The sequence below is a fragment of the Ammodytes marinus genome (genome assembly GCF_949987685.1).
Source record: "Ammodytes marinus genome assembly, chromosome: 11".
NCBI lineage: Eukaryota > Metazoa > Chordata > Actinopteri > Uranoscopiformes > Ammodytidae > Ammodytes > Ammodytes marinus.
In genome coordinates this window covers 11,157,147-11,175,743 of record NC_137215.1, presented here as the reverse complement: position 1 = coordinate 11,175,743, position 18,597 = coordinate 11,157,147, and positions in this window count along the sequence as shown.

Here is an 18,597-nt window from a genome sequence, read left to right as displayed (position 1 = left end):
GAGAGTAGGCTATGGAGGACCATAGGCTATACTTACCATGTCAAAAATAAATAAATGTAGGCCTATCCATAAATTAATTGATGTCATTAGATGAACCAAAAATAATATAAAACTCATAATTAATAAATGATAAAAGTCACACATATTGGTTTCCCCCAATTCACTTTCAATATTCCTTTTCTGTTTAATCAATTGTTTGTAAAATACAATTAATAAAAAAATTAAAACAATTAATGACTCAGTTGAATTCATGACAATTGTAAAAGAAAAAGAAAAAAGGAGACTGTGTAAGACATGTTTATTTATTTGTTAGTTTATTTAGGAATGAATATAGAGATAAACAGTAGGCTAATTTAAACAAGCACATCTTAAAAAACTGCAGAAAACAATAAAAAGCTAATTAATGCATGTATCCAACCATTACTGTTGTGTGAATGAATGAATGAATGAATTTTTATTATTGTGTCATGTCCAAACAAGGACCCATCCCCTTCGGGATTATAAGACACCAACAACTAAATCAAATTCACATGATAACATTCACTTCCTGTAAATAAATGGAGATCACAATTCGCAGTATACCCAGGGGGCAAAGTGATTTTATGGACATGGAGCGTTGTAAAAGGTTGTTCACCAAAAATGACATCTAGGACCTTCCACGATCACAACCTGGGTGGACAACCTGGTCAACAAGCTGCTGGAAAGCTACAGCGGGCCGACATAGAGCATATCAGAACCACTGTTTAAGCGAATGGGGGTGAATGGGGATGGGCTAATAGGGAATTTTTTTGAAATTATAGATATCATTATGAAACTTTGCCAGTTGATTACTGACATTGAAACAAACACTTTTTGTATTACAGTATTTTCCAAAATGTTTAAATAAATATGAAAAATCATCAATATCTTACTAATGATGCGTACATTTGCATATCTGCAAAGCCCCAAAATCTAGATGTTGGAAGAAAACAAAGTCAATTTGTTTTTAAATTTTGAAAACAAAACAAGTGTCCAACTGCCTGAAGCCTTTCCTAATCACAGTTCAAATTTGATCAATAACCCATTGAAAATAATTTTTTTACACAGTTACATTTCATGTGCCATGGACCAAATGTGTCCTTTTGGAGTCTCTAGCTGGTATTTTAGTAAACGGCTAGACATTCCCTTGGAAAAAACTGTGTAAAAAATGCATTTTCTATGGGTTATTGATCAAATTTGAACTGTGATTAGTTGTGGGGCGACTGTGGCTCAGTTGGTAGAGCGGGTCGGCCGATGATCAAAGGGTTGGAGGTTCGATCACTGCCCTGCCACCTGTGTCATGGTTGTTGTGTCCTTGGGCAAGACACTTCACCCACCTTGCCTCGTGTGAATGTCGATAGTTAGCCTGCTATCGATGTATGAATGTGTGTGGGAAAGGAAAACAGGTCTCCCTTGCAAAAGAGTCTCCGGTCTCAATGGGATTTACCTGTATAAATAAAGGTTAAGAAGAAGAAGAAAAGCTTCAGGCAGTTGGACACTTGTTTTGTTTTCAAAATTTAAAAACAAATTGACTCTGCTTTTGTCCAACATCTACATTTTGGGGCTTTGCAGATATGCAAATGTACGCATCATTAGTAAGATATTGATGATTTTTCATATTTATTCAAACTTTTTGGAAAATACTGTAATACAAAAAGTTGTTGTTTTAATGTCAGTAATCAACTTGCAAAGTTTCATAATGATATCTATAAGTTTAAAAAATTCCCTATTAGCCCACCCCCATTCGCTTAAACAGTGGTTCTGATATGCTCTTTGTCGGCCCCCTGTAGCTTTCCAGCAGCTTGTTGACCAGGTTGTCCACCCAGGTTGGGATCCTTGAAGGTCCTGGATATCATTTCTGGTGAACAACCTTTTACAACGCTCCATGTCTGTTTTTAAAAAAAAAGGGGTTTTGCCCCCTAGGTAGTAGGACAGGAAACAGACGCAAACAAAAGAAAAGAAAAGAAAAGCAAACATAAAGATCTCATTGATAAGTATGTTTTGTTCTCTTGGCCCAGGCCTTCTCCAGATAGCCAGCAAGGGCAAATACCTTAAAGTCAAAGAGCCACTTTAGCCTGTCTGCCTCATTCATCCACATGAAATCAACATCACCACACTGATCGAACAATCTCTGACGCAACCCATGGTACAGAGGGCAATAAAACAGAAAATGAAACTCGTTCTCCACATCAAGGGTAAAATAATGGCAGAGTCTTTCCTCCTCTGGGACCCCGCGGTAACGTCCTGTCTCCAGGTGCAGGGGCAAGATTCCAGAGCGTAGCTGGGCGCACAGTGATCTTTGTTTTTTAGATAAAGGAGCACACACATATTTCTCCTTCCTGTAATAGTTCTTAATCAAAGCATAAGTCCTCAATTTTGGTTTAAATAAAATGTCCTGTGCCCATTTATCTTGATACGTATTGGAAAGAGTTTCCTTAGCGGACACTATATTCACTGTATTTTCACTTTGGAAAAGGTGAGTGGCTCCAATATCTGTGAATATTTCCTGCACCTCACTTGCCCATGCACCCTGCACAGTGTGTGTATTAGAAGTTGAGCACATTTAGTCAAACAGCTGTTTTGTGCAAGCCTTGTAGGCTAAGTCATTTTTTACAGGCCATAAACCTATCAGTTAATCAGAGTAATACATACACCTTACAGGTCTTGCTGATTAATCAATAAAAACCAGATTGGTGCTTTTCAAACCCACAGAATTTAACTTAAAGCTATAGTGCGTAACTTTTTCATATGAATGTTGGTCACATTCAAGCCATCGGCAAACAAGTTGACACAAAATTGATTAAGCCTAACAGCTCCACAAAACTCTCTCTGTGTTGGCATCGTTTAAAGACTGGTGTCACCCCCTGACACTGGCGCAGGAGCTCAGAAAAATCCCAGGAAGCGCCAAGAAATATTAGATTTTCTGATTGTACTGCAGAGAAAAAATCTGGACGTACAGCAGTTATACAAAACCATGTGCGATCACCGAAGGCTTACCTCATGTGCACCGCCAGTGTTGTTGTAATTGCTCAGAATTCCTCATGGAGTCAACAGATTTTACGCACTAGCTCTAACTACAGTATTCCCAATAATTTCTCAAGATCCCAATGTTAACCTACATAAACCACATTCAAGAAATGGAAATAAAAAAAATAGATTTGTTGTTAATAGTTTAATAGAGCAAAGAGAATGGCTTTTTTAAAAACGACTTGTTTCTTTTGTGTTCAGAGTACCCTACCCGGTATTGTCATCATCATCAACAATGTTGGTTTCCATCCCAAGAATGTGAGATTGGAATCTTGGCGGAAATTTGTTCCATTTCCTGAATACATCTGGCGACGCTACATTCCTTAAGTACTGTTTTGGTTGGCTTCTGGCATAGGAAACACAAACCCACATTTCAAATTTTGTCTCAAGATTTGCTTGATTGTGTTTTTGTCTTGTCTGTTTTGTTAGTATTGGGTCTTGGGATATAACACATACAATCATGATTAGGCCTGTAAATAATTCAAAAGTGGTTCCCCTTTGTGGCCTTTTCTGAATCAAATGACTTTCTGAAGCATCTGTGCAATATGTTGTAGGTTTGTACTGTATACATTTCTAACAATAGAAAAATAAATATTGAATGATGATTTTAGGCCGTCGGGCCCTTACTTTGGTCCAGACTGCATAATCACTTGAGGAAGGCTAGTTTTGCTTTCAAAGGCGGACTACACCCAATAAAGATAAGCCCTATCTCCTGTGTTTAGCCAGATATCTGTGATGCAGTGAAGATAAGTTGTTCTCTGCTTACTCACTTTATGGTTTTAACTGCTCTCAGTGATGATGACATGCTAAACAAAATGCTCCAAACTTCCTCCCTTCATGTGTGTACTCAGCTGTTAACACTCAGCACTAGGGGGGTCCAGCATTATGTAGTATGTAAAGATTATACTGGCAGACATGCATAAATATGAGCGCACTTATCTTCAAGTCCTGTAATCAGATTCCACTTAGCTGGGGAGGCCTGGTGTTCATATTGCTGGTTTGGAATATATGGATTTAAAACCAATAAATATGAAGTATCTGGAGATTGATAAAGAGTCCTACCCAGTTATGCTCATGTTTCAATGAGACTCTGGAGCTTTTAGTATAATGCTAACATTAGCTTGCGCCTTACATGCTCACGATGACATTGCACCATGCATGTTAACCATCTGGTTGCAATGTTATAATGCTAACATGTGCTCTTTAGCACCAAACAGCACAACTGAGGCTGATTGCATACAGTAGGTTTGTTTGTCATAAACCAAAGTATCGGTTGAATCACAATTTTGATGGCACTACATTAAACGTTAAGGGATCACTAATGATTTAAATGCATCTGAGGCAACATGTTTGCACCTCATCACACTGCAATCCATCCAGTAGATGTTGAGACATTTTAAAATGCCAACCTCTTGGGGTGATCATGAAGGTCCTGAGACTTCATTCTCTCAGGACCAAACGTTTCTGTTCAAGTTTCAAGGCAATCCATCAAATATTATTGTTGAAATATTTCAGTTTTGAGGAAAGTGGTGGACTGACCAACTAACCAACAGCTCCAGATTGCCATTGCAAGAGATGAAAGAACAAGCAGAAAAGAATGGTTGGTTTTATACTTTATACGCCTTGTTATTTGAATTTCTTATATATTTTGAGGTGCATAAGTTTGCCATTTTATTTGACCTGGTACATACAAGAAGAAAAACTAGTAATTTAGTTTGACATTTCAGGGAAGGCCTACTAGTCCTTTAAATTATTTGTCTTCCGCAGGTGTGTCCTCCTGTAGTCAGTCGCCTTGGTTTGGTCTGTTTGCATTGGCTGCCGTGGTGAAGTGTGTTTGCATTAGCATGAAGCTAATCCAAACTGTTGTTCAAGTTGTGTTACATCACAAAGCTGCTGTTTGGACCTTCAAGTTATACTTTCAAACTCTCAACACTCTCTGATGTGCCTGGACACACCAACTTGTGTACACTTCCACACGGTTTGTATTCAGCCAAGGTGACAAAGACACAGGAGGAGAAAAGGGATGAGCAAATTGAGGATGCAATCATGGCTCACCCCAAGTAAACCTGCCCATGAGCCAGTCTGGTTTTAGTCGGCTAACTGTGATAGGGCGTCTGAAGAGTGCTGGATCAACACCCTCTTTCTGAGGGACAACCCCACATATGCTGGAGATCCTGCTCTATCCCGGGATTAAATATGATATTTAGGAATCACTAAAGGGGCTCTCTTGTTTCTCCTTTGCTTACTTCACATTCAAAGTCATAGATAAAGCTCCAAGTCAAGGAGATTTCCTGGTATAGTCTCAGATCTTTTGAAGGCAGTAGTAAACTGTATTTGAAAGTGTTCTTTGCACATGGGAAATTAAAAAAAAAAAAAAAGAAGAGAAAAACAAAACACTGCTTTACCTGCCAACACAAACTCCTCGATGCTCAAGACATATATGGAAGAGGTCAGTAGCTAAACATAACAAAAAGTCAAGACACAAGTAGGGAATGAAGAGGTTTGTGGTAAGAATGACAGAAGGAAAATCATTTTTAGAAATACTTTTAGAAAGCGAGAGAGAGAGAGAGAGTGAGAGGCTGTGTTAATCTGTGTCAGTGCTCTTCTATACTTAGCTGGTCCCATCAGCAGGCAGAAATCTGAGAGAGACACGTGACAACCATCCCTGTTAAATTTAGAGAGAGGGTCAGAGAACAGTGACTGAATCTCCAGACCATGGACACAATTCCAGATGTTTGGACTCCATAATAGGTGTGTGTGTGTTTGTTTGTCTGAATTGTATGGATGGATTATTCCCCTGTATCCAATGAATACGTTCCTCTCCTATTACAACTCAGTCAGTTTAATGGGCTTTTTTTTAGCACAGGAAATGTTGGAGGCTGTGCAGATACCCCCCTCTAGTGGCCACAGCATGAATTACATTTAAAGAAACAGACTTTGTTCAAACCATTGATAGTATATAAAAGGTTCAAACCTATGGTTCAAACTAGTTAACTTGCAGTCATGATAAATAGTAATGAAATGTATAGCCTCTAGCATGTTTGTTTACCCATAGGCTATTATGATAGAACCTGTCAAATTTCATGTTGAATTATACTGCTTTGTAAATATGTTGCAGTAAGTTTAGGAAAGGGTGAAAAGTGTTGAGGACATTTTATGCCTTTACTACTGACTAATAGAGAAACATATTGAGAAACAACGGGAAGTAGGTTAATGGAGAATATCGTAAAAAAAAACGTTTTTGATAATAACAGTTTGGCCAGTTAGCTGGTGCTAACACAATGGGATCTACGCTGCTCCACCATCGGAAATATTTGGATTTGTGGATGAACGCTTCCCACCTCGCATCATGCGCAAATGACAATGGAATCACAAACATAATCTACACACCATAAATGATCAGAAGCTAACACAGTATTTAACGTAAGTTATGAACATAACTATGGATCTATGAGACCGACCGATGACCGTCACTGCGGTCTAAACCGTGAGTGATACCCTCCATTCTACCTATCTTTCGAGACCATAATATCAACAGAGTCGTATGACCGACCTTCAGAGGCGGGGCTCGGAGTGCATTTAGTATCCGGGGAAGCACGCCTCTTCCTCCTGCCTGGAACGCCTCAGCCAGTTCCGAGCGACAGGAGATAGTGACGGTCATCGGTCGGTCTCATAGATCCATAGTTATGTTCATAACTTACGATCTATTTCGACCTCCCTCAGACCGTCACTACGGTCTAAACCGTGGATGAGTCATGTCAACAATGTCGCAAGGAAGAAAATTCCCCGTCATCAGTCCGCTCGGTGGCAGACCTGAGAATAGTGGAGCCCATAGTTGCGGACGCAACGTTGACCCTATAAAATCTGGTGAAAGTGCATGGAGAGCTCCATGAAGCAGCCGCACATATATCACCTAGGGCAACTCCTTTTAAAGCTGCCCATGACGTGGCCACACTTCGTGTAGAGTGAGCCACAAGGCCACCAGGCATCGGGAGTCCCTGCGTGGTGTAAGCCTGGGCAATCGTCTCCACCAGCCAGTGGGAAAGACGCTGTTTAGACACTGGGTGGCCCAACATAACACACAAACAGCTTAGTATGTGACTGCCTCAGCTGCTGAGTACGGCTGACATAAGCCCTCAATGCTCTTACTGGACACAATGTATGAAGAGCAACTCTTCTTTGGCACGCTGGATCAGGGTGAAATGCCTCCAGTTCGATCGCTTGATTAACTGTATCTGGCCTTACCACCTTAGGTAGGAAGCAAGGGTTTGGCCAAAGAGTGCCTGAGAAAGAAGGTCTGCCCTGCGGGGCAAGGGCAAGGGTTGACCGTGAACAAGACGGAGGAGGGCCGGGAACCAATGCCTCCCCGGCCAGTGTGGGGCCACTAACAGGACCCTGTAGAACCCCTGGGCAATCCTGTCTAGCACATGGGGTACCAATGGAAGCGGAGGGAAAGTGTATAGTAACCCTTCCAGCCACTCTTGAGACATCCAGGCCTAAAGGGCTGCACGGTTGCCTCAGGGAGAACCACCTCTGGCAATGGGTTGTCTCCCTGGATGCAAATCAAATCAAATCAAATCAGTTTTATTTATATAGCCCAAAATTACAAATAAATTTGTCTCGGTGGACTTTACATTTCATACAATATGATATATGATACAATATGATACAATATGATACAATATGACACCCTGCCCTTACACCCTTAGCTCGGCTGAGAAAAAACTCCCAGTAAAAACCCTTTACCGGGAATAAAAAAAAAAATTGAAGAAATCTCAGGGAGAGTCGACAGAGTAAGGGATCCCTCTCCCAGGACGGACATACTGCAATAGATGTCATAAGTAGAGAAAATCACGAAGGAATTTGATCATTGACCAGGTGATTACATGGTAATACTAAGTAAAGTGCGAATAGTGTGGATGCAGGAAGACTTCAGATGCAGCCAGAGGATCCACACCGTCTCGTCTCCACCAGGGAAAACTAAGGTTTCCATCGCCGGGATTACATCCCACGTCTCCAGGTGGCGCCCTTGACCACTGCACATCATTCGCGTTGATGGTCCAATTCTCAGATAAAACCGGAGGGGGGACCAGATCCACACCGTCTCGTCACGACCAAGGGAAACTGGAAGAGGACAGACAGGCAACCAATGAGCAAGGCAAAAATGAATTTATAAAGATTGAACAAGCAAGCGAGTAGAAAGAGTACTATCCTGATGTGAAGCAATAGCAAACGGGGAGCATCCATTCCTAGGACAGCTGATTCCACACAGAACTCGGAGTCAGTCGAGTAGCATGGAGAGTGCTTGGTAGACGGAGGGAGAGAACCCCCGGGGCAACGCTCAACCAATCATGGAAGATAAACAAAAGAGAACAAATGTCAGAGAAATGGTATCAGTTATGCAATTAGCGTCGGCAGGACAATTCTCAGTGGGAGGACAGCCGGTACTCAGGCCCAGACAAACCGAGACCGAGGCAGCTCCTCAGGGTGATAATAATAACGCTATAACAATGCGAACACAATTAACATTAAAATTACATTGATCACACTCTACCGTTCCCCATCGACACACAATCGGCGCCAGCCCCCCAGACCCAGAGCCTGCCCCCCAGCACCCCGCCCCCAGAGAGCACGCCCCAGTGCGGCACTAGTCCAGAGGAGGACCGGGGCCATAGATAGAGAATAGAGTATAGAATAGGGAAATAGCCAAATACACCGCTGCCACGAGGAGCAACCACTGCCGAATCCCCCGGAGGGGCGGCCCGTACAGCCCCACTCAGGCCCGCCGGACCGGCCATGCCCAGCCCACGAGGCAAGGCCAGAGGTGCCAGGCACAAAGGGCGCGACGCATCCGCCGCCGCCGTCGGCACACCCAGAGCTAGGAAGGGCCGGAGGAGCACCGACGCCGGGCAGCGAAACACAGACGCCAACAGCGACGCCACAGGGCTGACCGCCAGGCAGGGGTAGATGATTAAAACAGTTTAAAAACAGTTAAAACGCAAATTGCATAGATTGCTTCTATCACCCGCGTCAAACGATTAAAAACATCGCAGTACCCACCTACCAGTGCACCAATTACACAATCTGCACCCGATGCCCCATTTCCACCCTACCCAACGGTCCAGTCAGGCAGTGGCACGGCGCCACTGCAGACGCCTGAGCACGCACCCCGACACCACCACCGCCCCGGCCACCCCCAGCCCAGGGCACACCAACGACAGCGGCAGGCAGCGCCGCCGCCCCAGCGCCCCACCCCCAGCCCAACCCCGTCAGCCGACACGACCACCCAGCCAAGCCCCGGAGGCCGCCGCGACCGCCTGTCCAGAGGCAAGGCATGGTCCCACCCCCAGCAGCGGTGCCCACGTCAGACGCCAATTTGCCCCAGCCCGAGCGGCCAGGACAGCCCACCGGAACAGCACAAGACCGGCACCTACCCCGGAGCAAACTCCCCCCCAGCAGAGGCTAGAGAACCGACCCCAGACAGGGTGACCCGCCACCGACCGCGCGCCAGCAGAGAGGTGGACGAGCGCTAACCAAAGGTTAATTCAAAGAGATAAGTCTTAAGTTTAGATTTGAAATAGATCCACCTGGAGCTTTCCAAAGGGAGTTGACAAGGTCACTACAACCTCTGGGTGTAGTCTCCATTCTCCCGGGAGAGGTCCGGACCTGGAGAGGAGGTCCGCCGCTGTGTTCAAGACCCCCGGTATGTAAACCGCCTTGAGTGAGGCCAGACGTGGGAAGGCCCACGTCAGAAGCCTCTGAGCCATCTTTAGGCAAGAGAGGGACCTTGTGCCGCCCTGATGGTTGATGTTGTACACCGTGGCAGCATTGTCTGTTCTTACAAGGACATGTCTGCCCTGTATGAAGGGAATAAGAGCCTTGAGGCCCAAATAAACTGCCCTCATCTCCAGCACATTGATATGTTCTGTGTCCCAAGGAGGCCCCCAGAGACCCCTCACTGCTCTGCCTTTCCAGACCGCCCCCCAGCCTGACTGGGAAGCATCCGTAGACACTATGGTCCGCCTCGAGGGGAGATTGCCCATTATTTTAAACGGCGTTATTCCCAACACTGCATATATGCGGAGGATGTTCGACCAGAGGTGTGAGTCTCAGAGATAGCTTCACTCTGAGAGCGAGTTTCAATTCTGCCCAACCTGTCTGTGGGGCCTGGACCTTCTGGCTGCAGAGCCCCTCTTGAGGCTCGTCTTTTACTAGGGCCATGGGAATGCTCACGTTGGCGTTTGCGTGAATGGCTGCTCTTAGTGTGGCGGTCCTGTATCCTACCATCGGTGGAAGAAGGAGCACCTGCCGCAGCACCGGGGGGGTGTTCTCCTAACCAAGCCCTCTGAGACCTCTCGTCCAGCGGTAGGTCCAATGCAGCTAGGCATGGGGACTCCACATCCTCCAAGAGGTGAGCCCTGCCCAAGCATGGGGGACACTCTCTGTGACCATCACGGGGGTCCATGGTCGCGCCACAGAAACGGCATGTCTGGGGGGCCATAGTGCCCAATTTCACCCCAATGTGTACGCGGACGTACACTGGGGGACAACTAAAGGAACCCGACCTTCTGCGCACAGAGGTTAAGGGAAGCTTTAAGTTGATCAACAGTCTCTTAGTTTAGCTGCTTTTTCTCTTTATTCTTTTCTTTCTATTGAATCAAATTCACCCACAATATGTACGCGGACGTACACTGGGGGACAACTAAAGGAACCCGACCTTCTGCGCACAGAGGTTAAGGGAACCTTTAAGTTGATTAACAGCCTCTTAGTTAAGCTGCTTTTTCCCTTTATTATTTTCTTTCTATTTAATTAAATTCACCCACAATATGTATGCGGACGTACAATGGGGGACAACTAAAGGAACCCGACCTTCTGCGCACAGAGGTTAAGGGAAGCTTTAAGTTGCTTAACAGCTCTCTTTTCTTTTCTTCTTCTCTCTATTTTCTTTTTCTTTCTTCTTTTTCCCTACAATGGGGAATAAATAAAGAAACCCGTTTTCAGGGAAAATTAAGTTGACCATCAAAATCAAAATCAACTCTGAAATAGTACGAATCACCACTCTTGGGACGTACGAGGAAATATAAATAAAGCACTTCTAACGCCGGCAGGCAAGGCTTTGTTTATTGTACTTATTCTTAGTATTTAACAAAAAGTGTATTTCGCCCCAACACTGCTTTTTCCTTGCAGGCTAAGGGGAGAAGCAACAGGTGTTAACAATCAACAACAATCAAACACCATGTGCTACAAAACTACTGGAGACCTTTCGGTGCGCCAATAGTTACAAACTGTAATCACAGGGAAACCAGTTTAACAATCTTCAGGGACACAAGGCACCTGCACAATAATGTGACAGATTACTAGCTTCCTAAATTTTCAAACACAATTTCCCAGTCTCTCAGATGAGGCGAGAAAGGCAAAGAGGAAGAGGCGTGCCTCCCCGGATACTAAATGCACTCCGAGCACCGCCTCTGAAGGTCGGTCATACGAATCTGTTGATGTTATGGTCTCGAAAGATAGGTAGAATGGAGGGTATCACTCACGGTTTAGACCGTAGTGACGGTCTGAGGGAGGTCGAAATAGATTGAGAATTAATAATATAACCACTGGCAGGACACAACAACACAAATTAATCATCTCACCATTATTTTACTATGTACATTTCAAGCAAATATCCATCTTCTTTTAGGAGTCTGAAATTTGTGCAGGTGAGAAATTATTTGGCAATATGTTTCAACAGTAAGAATATTTCCAGGATTTTGTAGATTATGGGGAGACGTATGAAACCATTGTCCACGGCTACCACATGGTGGCAGTGTAGGCCTGGTTGTATGTTGTGCAGACCATCAGTTTGATTTGAACCATAGATTTGAACATAGTTGTTCATATCAATTGGACGGTTAAGACATTTTTTTTTACTCTTCAGTGTCTGATTATGAGGCTAATCTTGCAGATGTATATCATATTATATCATATCATATATATATTTTTTTTTTGCTTTTTACATCACTTCTTCATGGCCTAAAAAGATAAATATTTTTTGTTTAGTTTTCTTTTGAATGAGGGAGTTTGATCAGCCATTAAGACGCAGCAGCCACATTAAGTTCACAGCTAAATCAGCATTGTGTTACCTCTAACACTTATAAAGAGTTAGAGGTGTCATGCCCAGACAACACTAGGAGAAAGTCACTCATGCCTTTGTCTCCATCATGGTGGAATACATAACGGCATACCGTCTGGTCTCCCATTAAAAATATCACCACAAGACACATTCAGCAAAGCGAGAAAACTGCTGCCATCAGGACGCATCCGACAGTCAGTTAGGTATCAATTTCAGTGGTTGTGATGCTGGTTTATATACTGAATACAGTATAACACCAATGGGTCTCTTGGATCTTGAATAAGCTCGAACTCTTTTTAATATAAAATGGAAAAATTATTCCATTCCAGGGGTGATTATAGGATTAGAGTTTTCGGGGGGCCTGACACCCTTTTAACGTAAATTGAATTGTATTTTTTCCGCATTTAAATTTTTCGGAAAATGGCTCAGGTCATGGATTCTAGATCTAGAGTTTGATGCGGCTGTGATTAGCATCTCTAGATAGATTAGCCCAGGGGTTTCAGTTTAGCCATGATTGACGAGCTCCCCCGAGTTTATGAGCCACAGCAGAGACTCTGTTATGACCTGAACATGAATATCCAGTCAAACAGATAGGTGTCCTGTTATGCTAGCTTGCTGGGAAGTGGTGGTATGCCTTCAAAGTTTGCAACCTTTTGGACTGGATATGCATTTCCAGGTCGTATCAACATATGTACTGTAGCTTAAAAACGTAACCCGGGGGAGCTTGCCCACAACCCAGATTTTTTTTTTTTTATAATATTTTTTTGGGTGAGCCCGGGTAAATTCGCCCCTTTGATGGATTAATATGTGTACTGACCTTTAATTTCCTATATTGAATTTGTATCAATGATCAACTAATTTATGCACTGTAACTGCCACCTAACTGTATTTATGATCTTTAACTATTTTTTGTTAATTTGGATTATATTTACAGTAATCCCCCTTTTTTATTGTAGTTATAAAAAGTTGTTTTTATACATTTCCTTATTGACATTTCCTCATTACTTTATGTAAAACAAAGGTTATGTTAAAAGATAGTGCCCTGTCTAAAATAAAAAAGATATCTGTAATTACCTACAATGAGTAAGATCATTTTGATAAATGATAATAATAATAAATTGAAACATTAGCATTATCACTGTCTTTTTTAACTGTATATTTCCTGATTTCTATGGACAATTAGAGACAGCCATATGCACACAATTCACATACAATCACACATATACTGGGGGAGGGGGTCTTCTCTTGTATTTTCCAAATGAGCAGAGCAGGACCAAGGTGTGAGGAGAAGGTTAACTGATTATCTCATCTCATTGTAGTTTATCTATAGAAAACTTTCCAAGTGTAATCATATTTAAAGCACTGGATTTTGAATGGCATGGGTCAGACAACTATATCCGCCTATCATTAACATAGGCATTTATTTTGATCTCTTGTTGCACAGGCCAAAGACTTCGATTGCAACACAAAAACGACAAGTGAGTCTTGTCATGTCTGCCTGTAGAAAGGGTTTGATAATTTACCAATTAGATAACATTCTCATGCTTTGAACTTAGGCTGCTAGTATGTGATGAAGTGCTTTAATCTACTTCAAAGGGATGGGGCCAAAGTCGGACACAAATCTAACCTATGCAATTGCTTTTCAGTGTAAAGTGGAAGCTGTCACTGTGCATCACTTGAAGGTCTCCTTGTGTAAATGGGGAAAGTCTTTAAGGTACTTGATCCATGTGCACAAGATTCTTTTGTTTTTCAAGTCCACACCCCCAGAGATTTTCCTTTTCATATTTATTTTATGGTGGCTTTGTATTCCTTCATTTGTGAGGCCTTCATTTTGCATCTAAACAATATTAATGTTTTGTTAATAATAACATAAACAATGCAAAGTCGTTTAAAAACCTTAATATGGTATAGTAATGCCAAGTTGCCCAGAACTTTTTTAATTTAATACCTAACTGTGTTTCCTCCAGTCAGCAACATGTGTATTGTCCCCTCCCTCCACCTCCTCTTACAGTTTGGTTGCTGAATCAACAGCATTGTTGCCAGGTTGCCATGGTGTCTGATTGTTGCGTATCATGTCACGCGCCTCATCACAGCCGGACGTCCCCTCTCTGAGCCTTCAGCACAACCCAAATGGTCGCCATGACGTTTACTTTGACAACCGAAAAAAGGTCTGGCAAAGACGGGAGAGCCAGGAGAAGTTGGTGTTGTTGTGTCACAGGCCACAGTGTGAAAGAGAAAGCCTCCAAACATCACATACCGGTACATACTGTAGTGTTTTACGAAACGTTCATCACCTTCAACATCCACATCAGTTTTTTCGTTCATCAGAAACTTGTTAGAGCAGAAGTCCTATTCAACATTTTTAGCCAGTAAGAGGTGACCAGTGGTAAAGCGGGACCCGGGGCCTCTCCCTGATCCTGGTGTCTGCAGGGTGTCTCGGGGGCAGGAGACTGAAAGGGAAAGCAGAGGGGACGGAGGCTTTCCAGAGGCAAGGCTATAGGCTAGCTACCACACCAGCAGGGGTTCTCATCACTCTCTCCACACTTCTGCTGTCAGGGCTTTTGTTTCAGCAGCATTGCTCACTCACACCGCTCTGCCTCCCAGGTAACTAGACTGCTGCTGAGCTGCTGCTGCTGCTGCTGCTGCTGCTGCTGCTGCTGCTGGAGGGAAAAACCCAAAGTGGACCAACACTGAGAGCGCAGGTTTATATAACAGTCAGTCAGTCAGTCTCAACAACACTTACGGCCAGACCCAATATACCATATATTCTCTACGCTCTCACACTTAGGTAAGGCAAGGCAAGTTTATTTATACAGCACAATGCAGACGCAAGGCCATTCAAAGTGCTTTAATCAACCCTCCCACCCGCGAGTATGCAGAGGAAGATGCCTGCAGACCAGTCAAACACATTTTTTTCTCACATCATCAGCGGAATAAGTCAGAAAACAATCCATGCGTGTACATTTACTTTGGGGTCCAAAAGTCTGACACGCTAGAGCCTAACCCCCAAAGATCAAAAAGGGAACTGAGTCAACTACTTTTCAAGTTAAGAACAATCTCTTTTTGAGTTTGTTTTTGAGTTCAGTTAATATTTTGGATAATATTCCTTATTTTAATAGTAAACATATTATTTTGTCTTTCGTCTGTGTTTCTCTGAGGAGAAAAGAAGTTTGTGTTCATTCACGTCTCCCCACCTCCCCATTTCTGGTGAAGGGATGCGTGTAATAACAGGGTGCAGATTTGATTCCAGTTGTCTACCATAACGACAGAGCCCCTCTTATATGCATCCTTCACAGACCGAAGAGGGATTTTTAACGATGTTGTGTCTTCTGCTTTCTTTCACACCTTTCCATTTACTTCCACTGACTATTTCAAATTGTCAGAGCTTACCCCCTGGTGTCATGGCGTATAGCAAAGGAAAGAACAAAAATACAGCTCAATAAACAAAGACGTAACATGTTCCACATCCTTGCAGGAATCACGCTGTGTTTTTTAAATGTTTTCTTTTGTTGTTGTTGTTGTTCTAAATGTTTTGGCATCTAGTCAGTAATTATCTATGCTCTAATTCTCATCAAATGCTCATCAACAAATTTGGAAATCTGATTGTTTACCACATTTTGCTGTTTTAAGCTCTTATCAATCATTTCCAAACAATTTTATCTTTTACTCTTAAACAGAAACTTGTATCCCCCCCCCCCCCCCCCCTCAAGAAGGAAGTACAAGTTTAGAGTTTCACGGCAAGATAGCTGAGAATAATTTCACACAATCTGCATATTCTTTCTTTTTTTATATTCTTTTTTGGCATTTTTCGAGCATTATTGATAGAGCACTGGGGCAGAGAGGGGAAAGACATATCGAGAACGTCCACGGGTTTGATTCGAAATATTCAGTTGAACTATTACATCACAGGGTTTTGTACTCCTTCTTGTCTTACAGGTCAGCAGGGTTTATTCCACCTTTATTTAAACAGGATGTCTCTCGAGATACATTAACGCTTCTGACAAGAGAGACTTGGCCAAAATGGCAGCCTAGAGTAGCTTACACAGAGGAACATAAATCATTTACATTATTAACATTGGGCACCATAACGTAGAACCTGAGAGGCATAAAGAACAGAGAGTGATTATTTACGATGGTTCTTTTGAATGCAGCATTTCAATACAATTTATTGTGATGTGGAAAAAAAATCAGTTTTGCGTGGTTCAGAACAGATGGTAGATAAGATTTTGAAAACCATTAGTTGAATCTGGAGGAAGTGTTTTTTTTATGAATTGGGCATCTTACACTGTCATCCCTGTTCATCCTTCCTCATCTCCCACATACTTTGTCAATGGCAATGTGGTTAAGTCCGCAAGTTTATTTAGGCAGAAATATCTCAAAAACTGTCAGTGAAAAGATGGGATTCGTGGAGCCCAGAGGTTAAATGCTATTGACTTGATTCCCGGTCGCCCCCTAACTCTGGAATGCTCTCCCTCATCACTTTTTTGCATCAGTATAGACTACAGTTGGCTCCTTTGAGTCTCATCTTTCGCGTTTTATTTATTATTATTTTTTATGCTTTTAATGTTCTTATTGTTATTAATGTGATGTGAATATGAACAGACATGTGTGCATCTACATGTAGGCTATGTGTATGGATATAATGTATATGTTTGTGTGTGTGTGTGTGTGTGTGTGTGTGTGTGTGTGTGTGTGTGTGTGTGTGTGTGTGTGTGTGTGTGTGTGTGTGTATGCGTGTGTGTGTGTGTGTGTGTGTGTCTGTGAGTCTGTGTATAAACATGATTTAGTAAAGAGAACGTAAGTATGTTTTTGTTTTTGTTTATCACAAATTCTACAACAAGGTTAAAAGTGGACGTCATCGAATTCGATGGACAACCAGCAAGCAAGCAATACATTGTAGAGCCGGTTGGTAGACCATTTAAGCTCTGGTTTCAGCTCCAAATGGCTGGTCAAAGTTAATTGCTTTGACCACAGTGTGTGATTATGCAGTTTTAGGCTCGTGTTTATGTAAAGTGTGTGTCGGTGCATATGAATCAGAGGTAGAACAGAGACAGTGTATTCAAACTCACAACTAAGTGTACATTTATTTTGAAAGATTATTCATTTTTCTAATACAACTCGAGTGTGACTCTGATTTGCATTGTTGCACACAGCTTTTTCTATGTGTTCATACCTGCTTTTTGTGTGTATACTTCTGTTTGGAGAGAGAGAGAGAGAGAGAGAGGGAGAGAGAGCAGTTCCAACGCCCCTATCTCTCTCTTTCTAGCTGCAGCTTTGTGCACCCTCAAAGGCCCTGAGCAAAGAGACATGAGCCTTAATTGTTGTGCTTTATCAGGGGGATAAAGGCGGGATGGGCATCAATTAAGGACGTCTTTATTAGACTACAAAGTGTGACAGACTAACGGAGAGATAATTGGCAGAGAGGGGAAAAGGAGGACGGTATGAAAGAGGAGAAAGGATGGAGAGACGAGAAGGAGAGGGGGACGTGGATGGAAGCGTATTTGATCAGGCAGTTATGGAGCGGAAAGGAGCAGAAGACTCAGAGGACAGTAAAAATGAAACCCAACCAGATGAACTCGCTCCTCTGTTGAAGCTACCCAGCTGCTTTTGCAGAAAAGAAAAGAAGTCCCCAAACCGTTGTTACAAAATACACTTCGGGGCCTGGGCTGCATGCTTCTTAAAAATCCCAAATATCATACATTTTCTGGAAGAAATTACGACATTATTACAAGTTCAGTTCTAACTTTCTGGATGCTCTTGTAATCCTTGTAAAAAAAATATGGCATATTTATAACATTTGAATCCTAATGACTTAGTTGATATTAATAGTAATCTTGTCAGTGATGTGGAATAATTCTCTACAAAATAAGGTTTAAATATTTAATTTTTTTGATGTTTAATTAAGTATGAATGTTTGCCAAAGTAGTTTTCACAATGAAATGTCCCCCATCGATGTTGTTGAAGGATTTCCTGAATTTAAATGTTTGCAGAGTAAAGAGTTGGATATTTGTTATATGGTATTTTAAAGGATTTGTGTATTGTCAGGAAGCACGAGCTGCTCAGCTCCACAGCTTGTTAATGTGACAGGATAATGTTGGCCTCCTTCTATTACATAGGACTAATGTGTTTGTCTGATTATGCTGTGGCGATATGAGGACTGTAAAACAAAAGCTTAGCATAATTTCCAATCTGTCCTCTGCGCAACACACTAATTACACAATTTAGTTTTGATGCATGTTAAAAAGTGAGCCCATTCAGGCTGCTGAATAAAAGGGGTAAACAACTGTCAAAAAAATCAAAAGATAGCTCCTTTATTTGTTTTCTACCAAAGTGTCATCAGATCAGTCGTCAAGGTTCACACTCTCTAGGTTACACTGCCTCCCCCCCCCCCACACACACCATCCACACTCTATCCACTTCTGAGTTCACACACA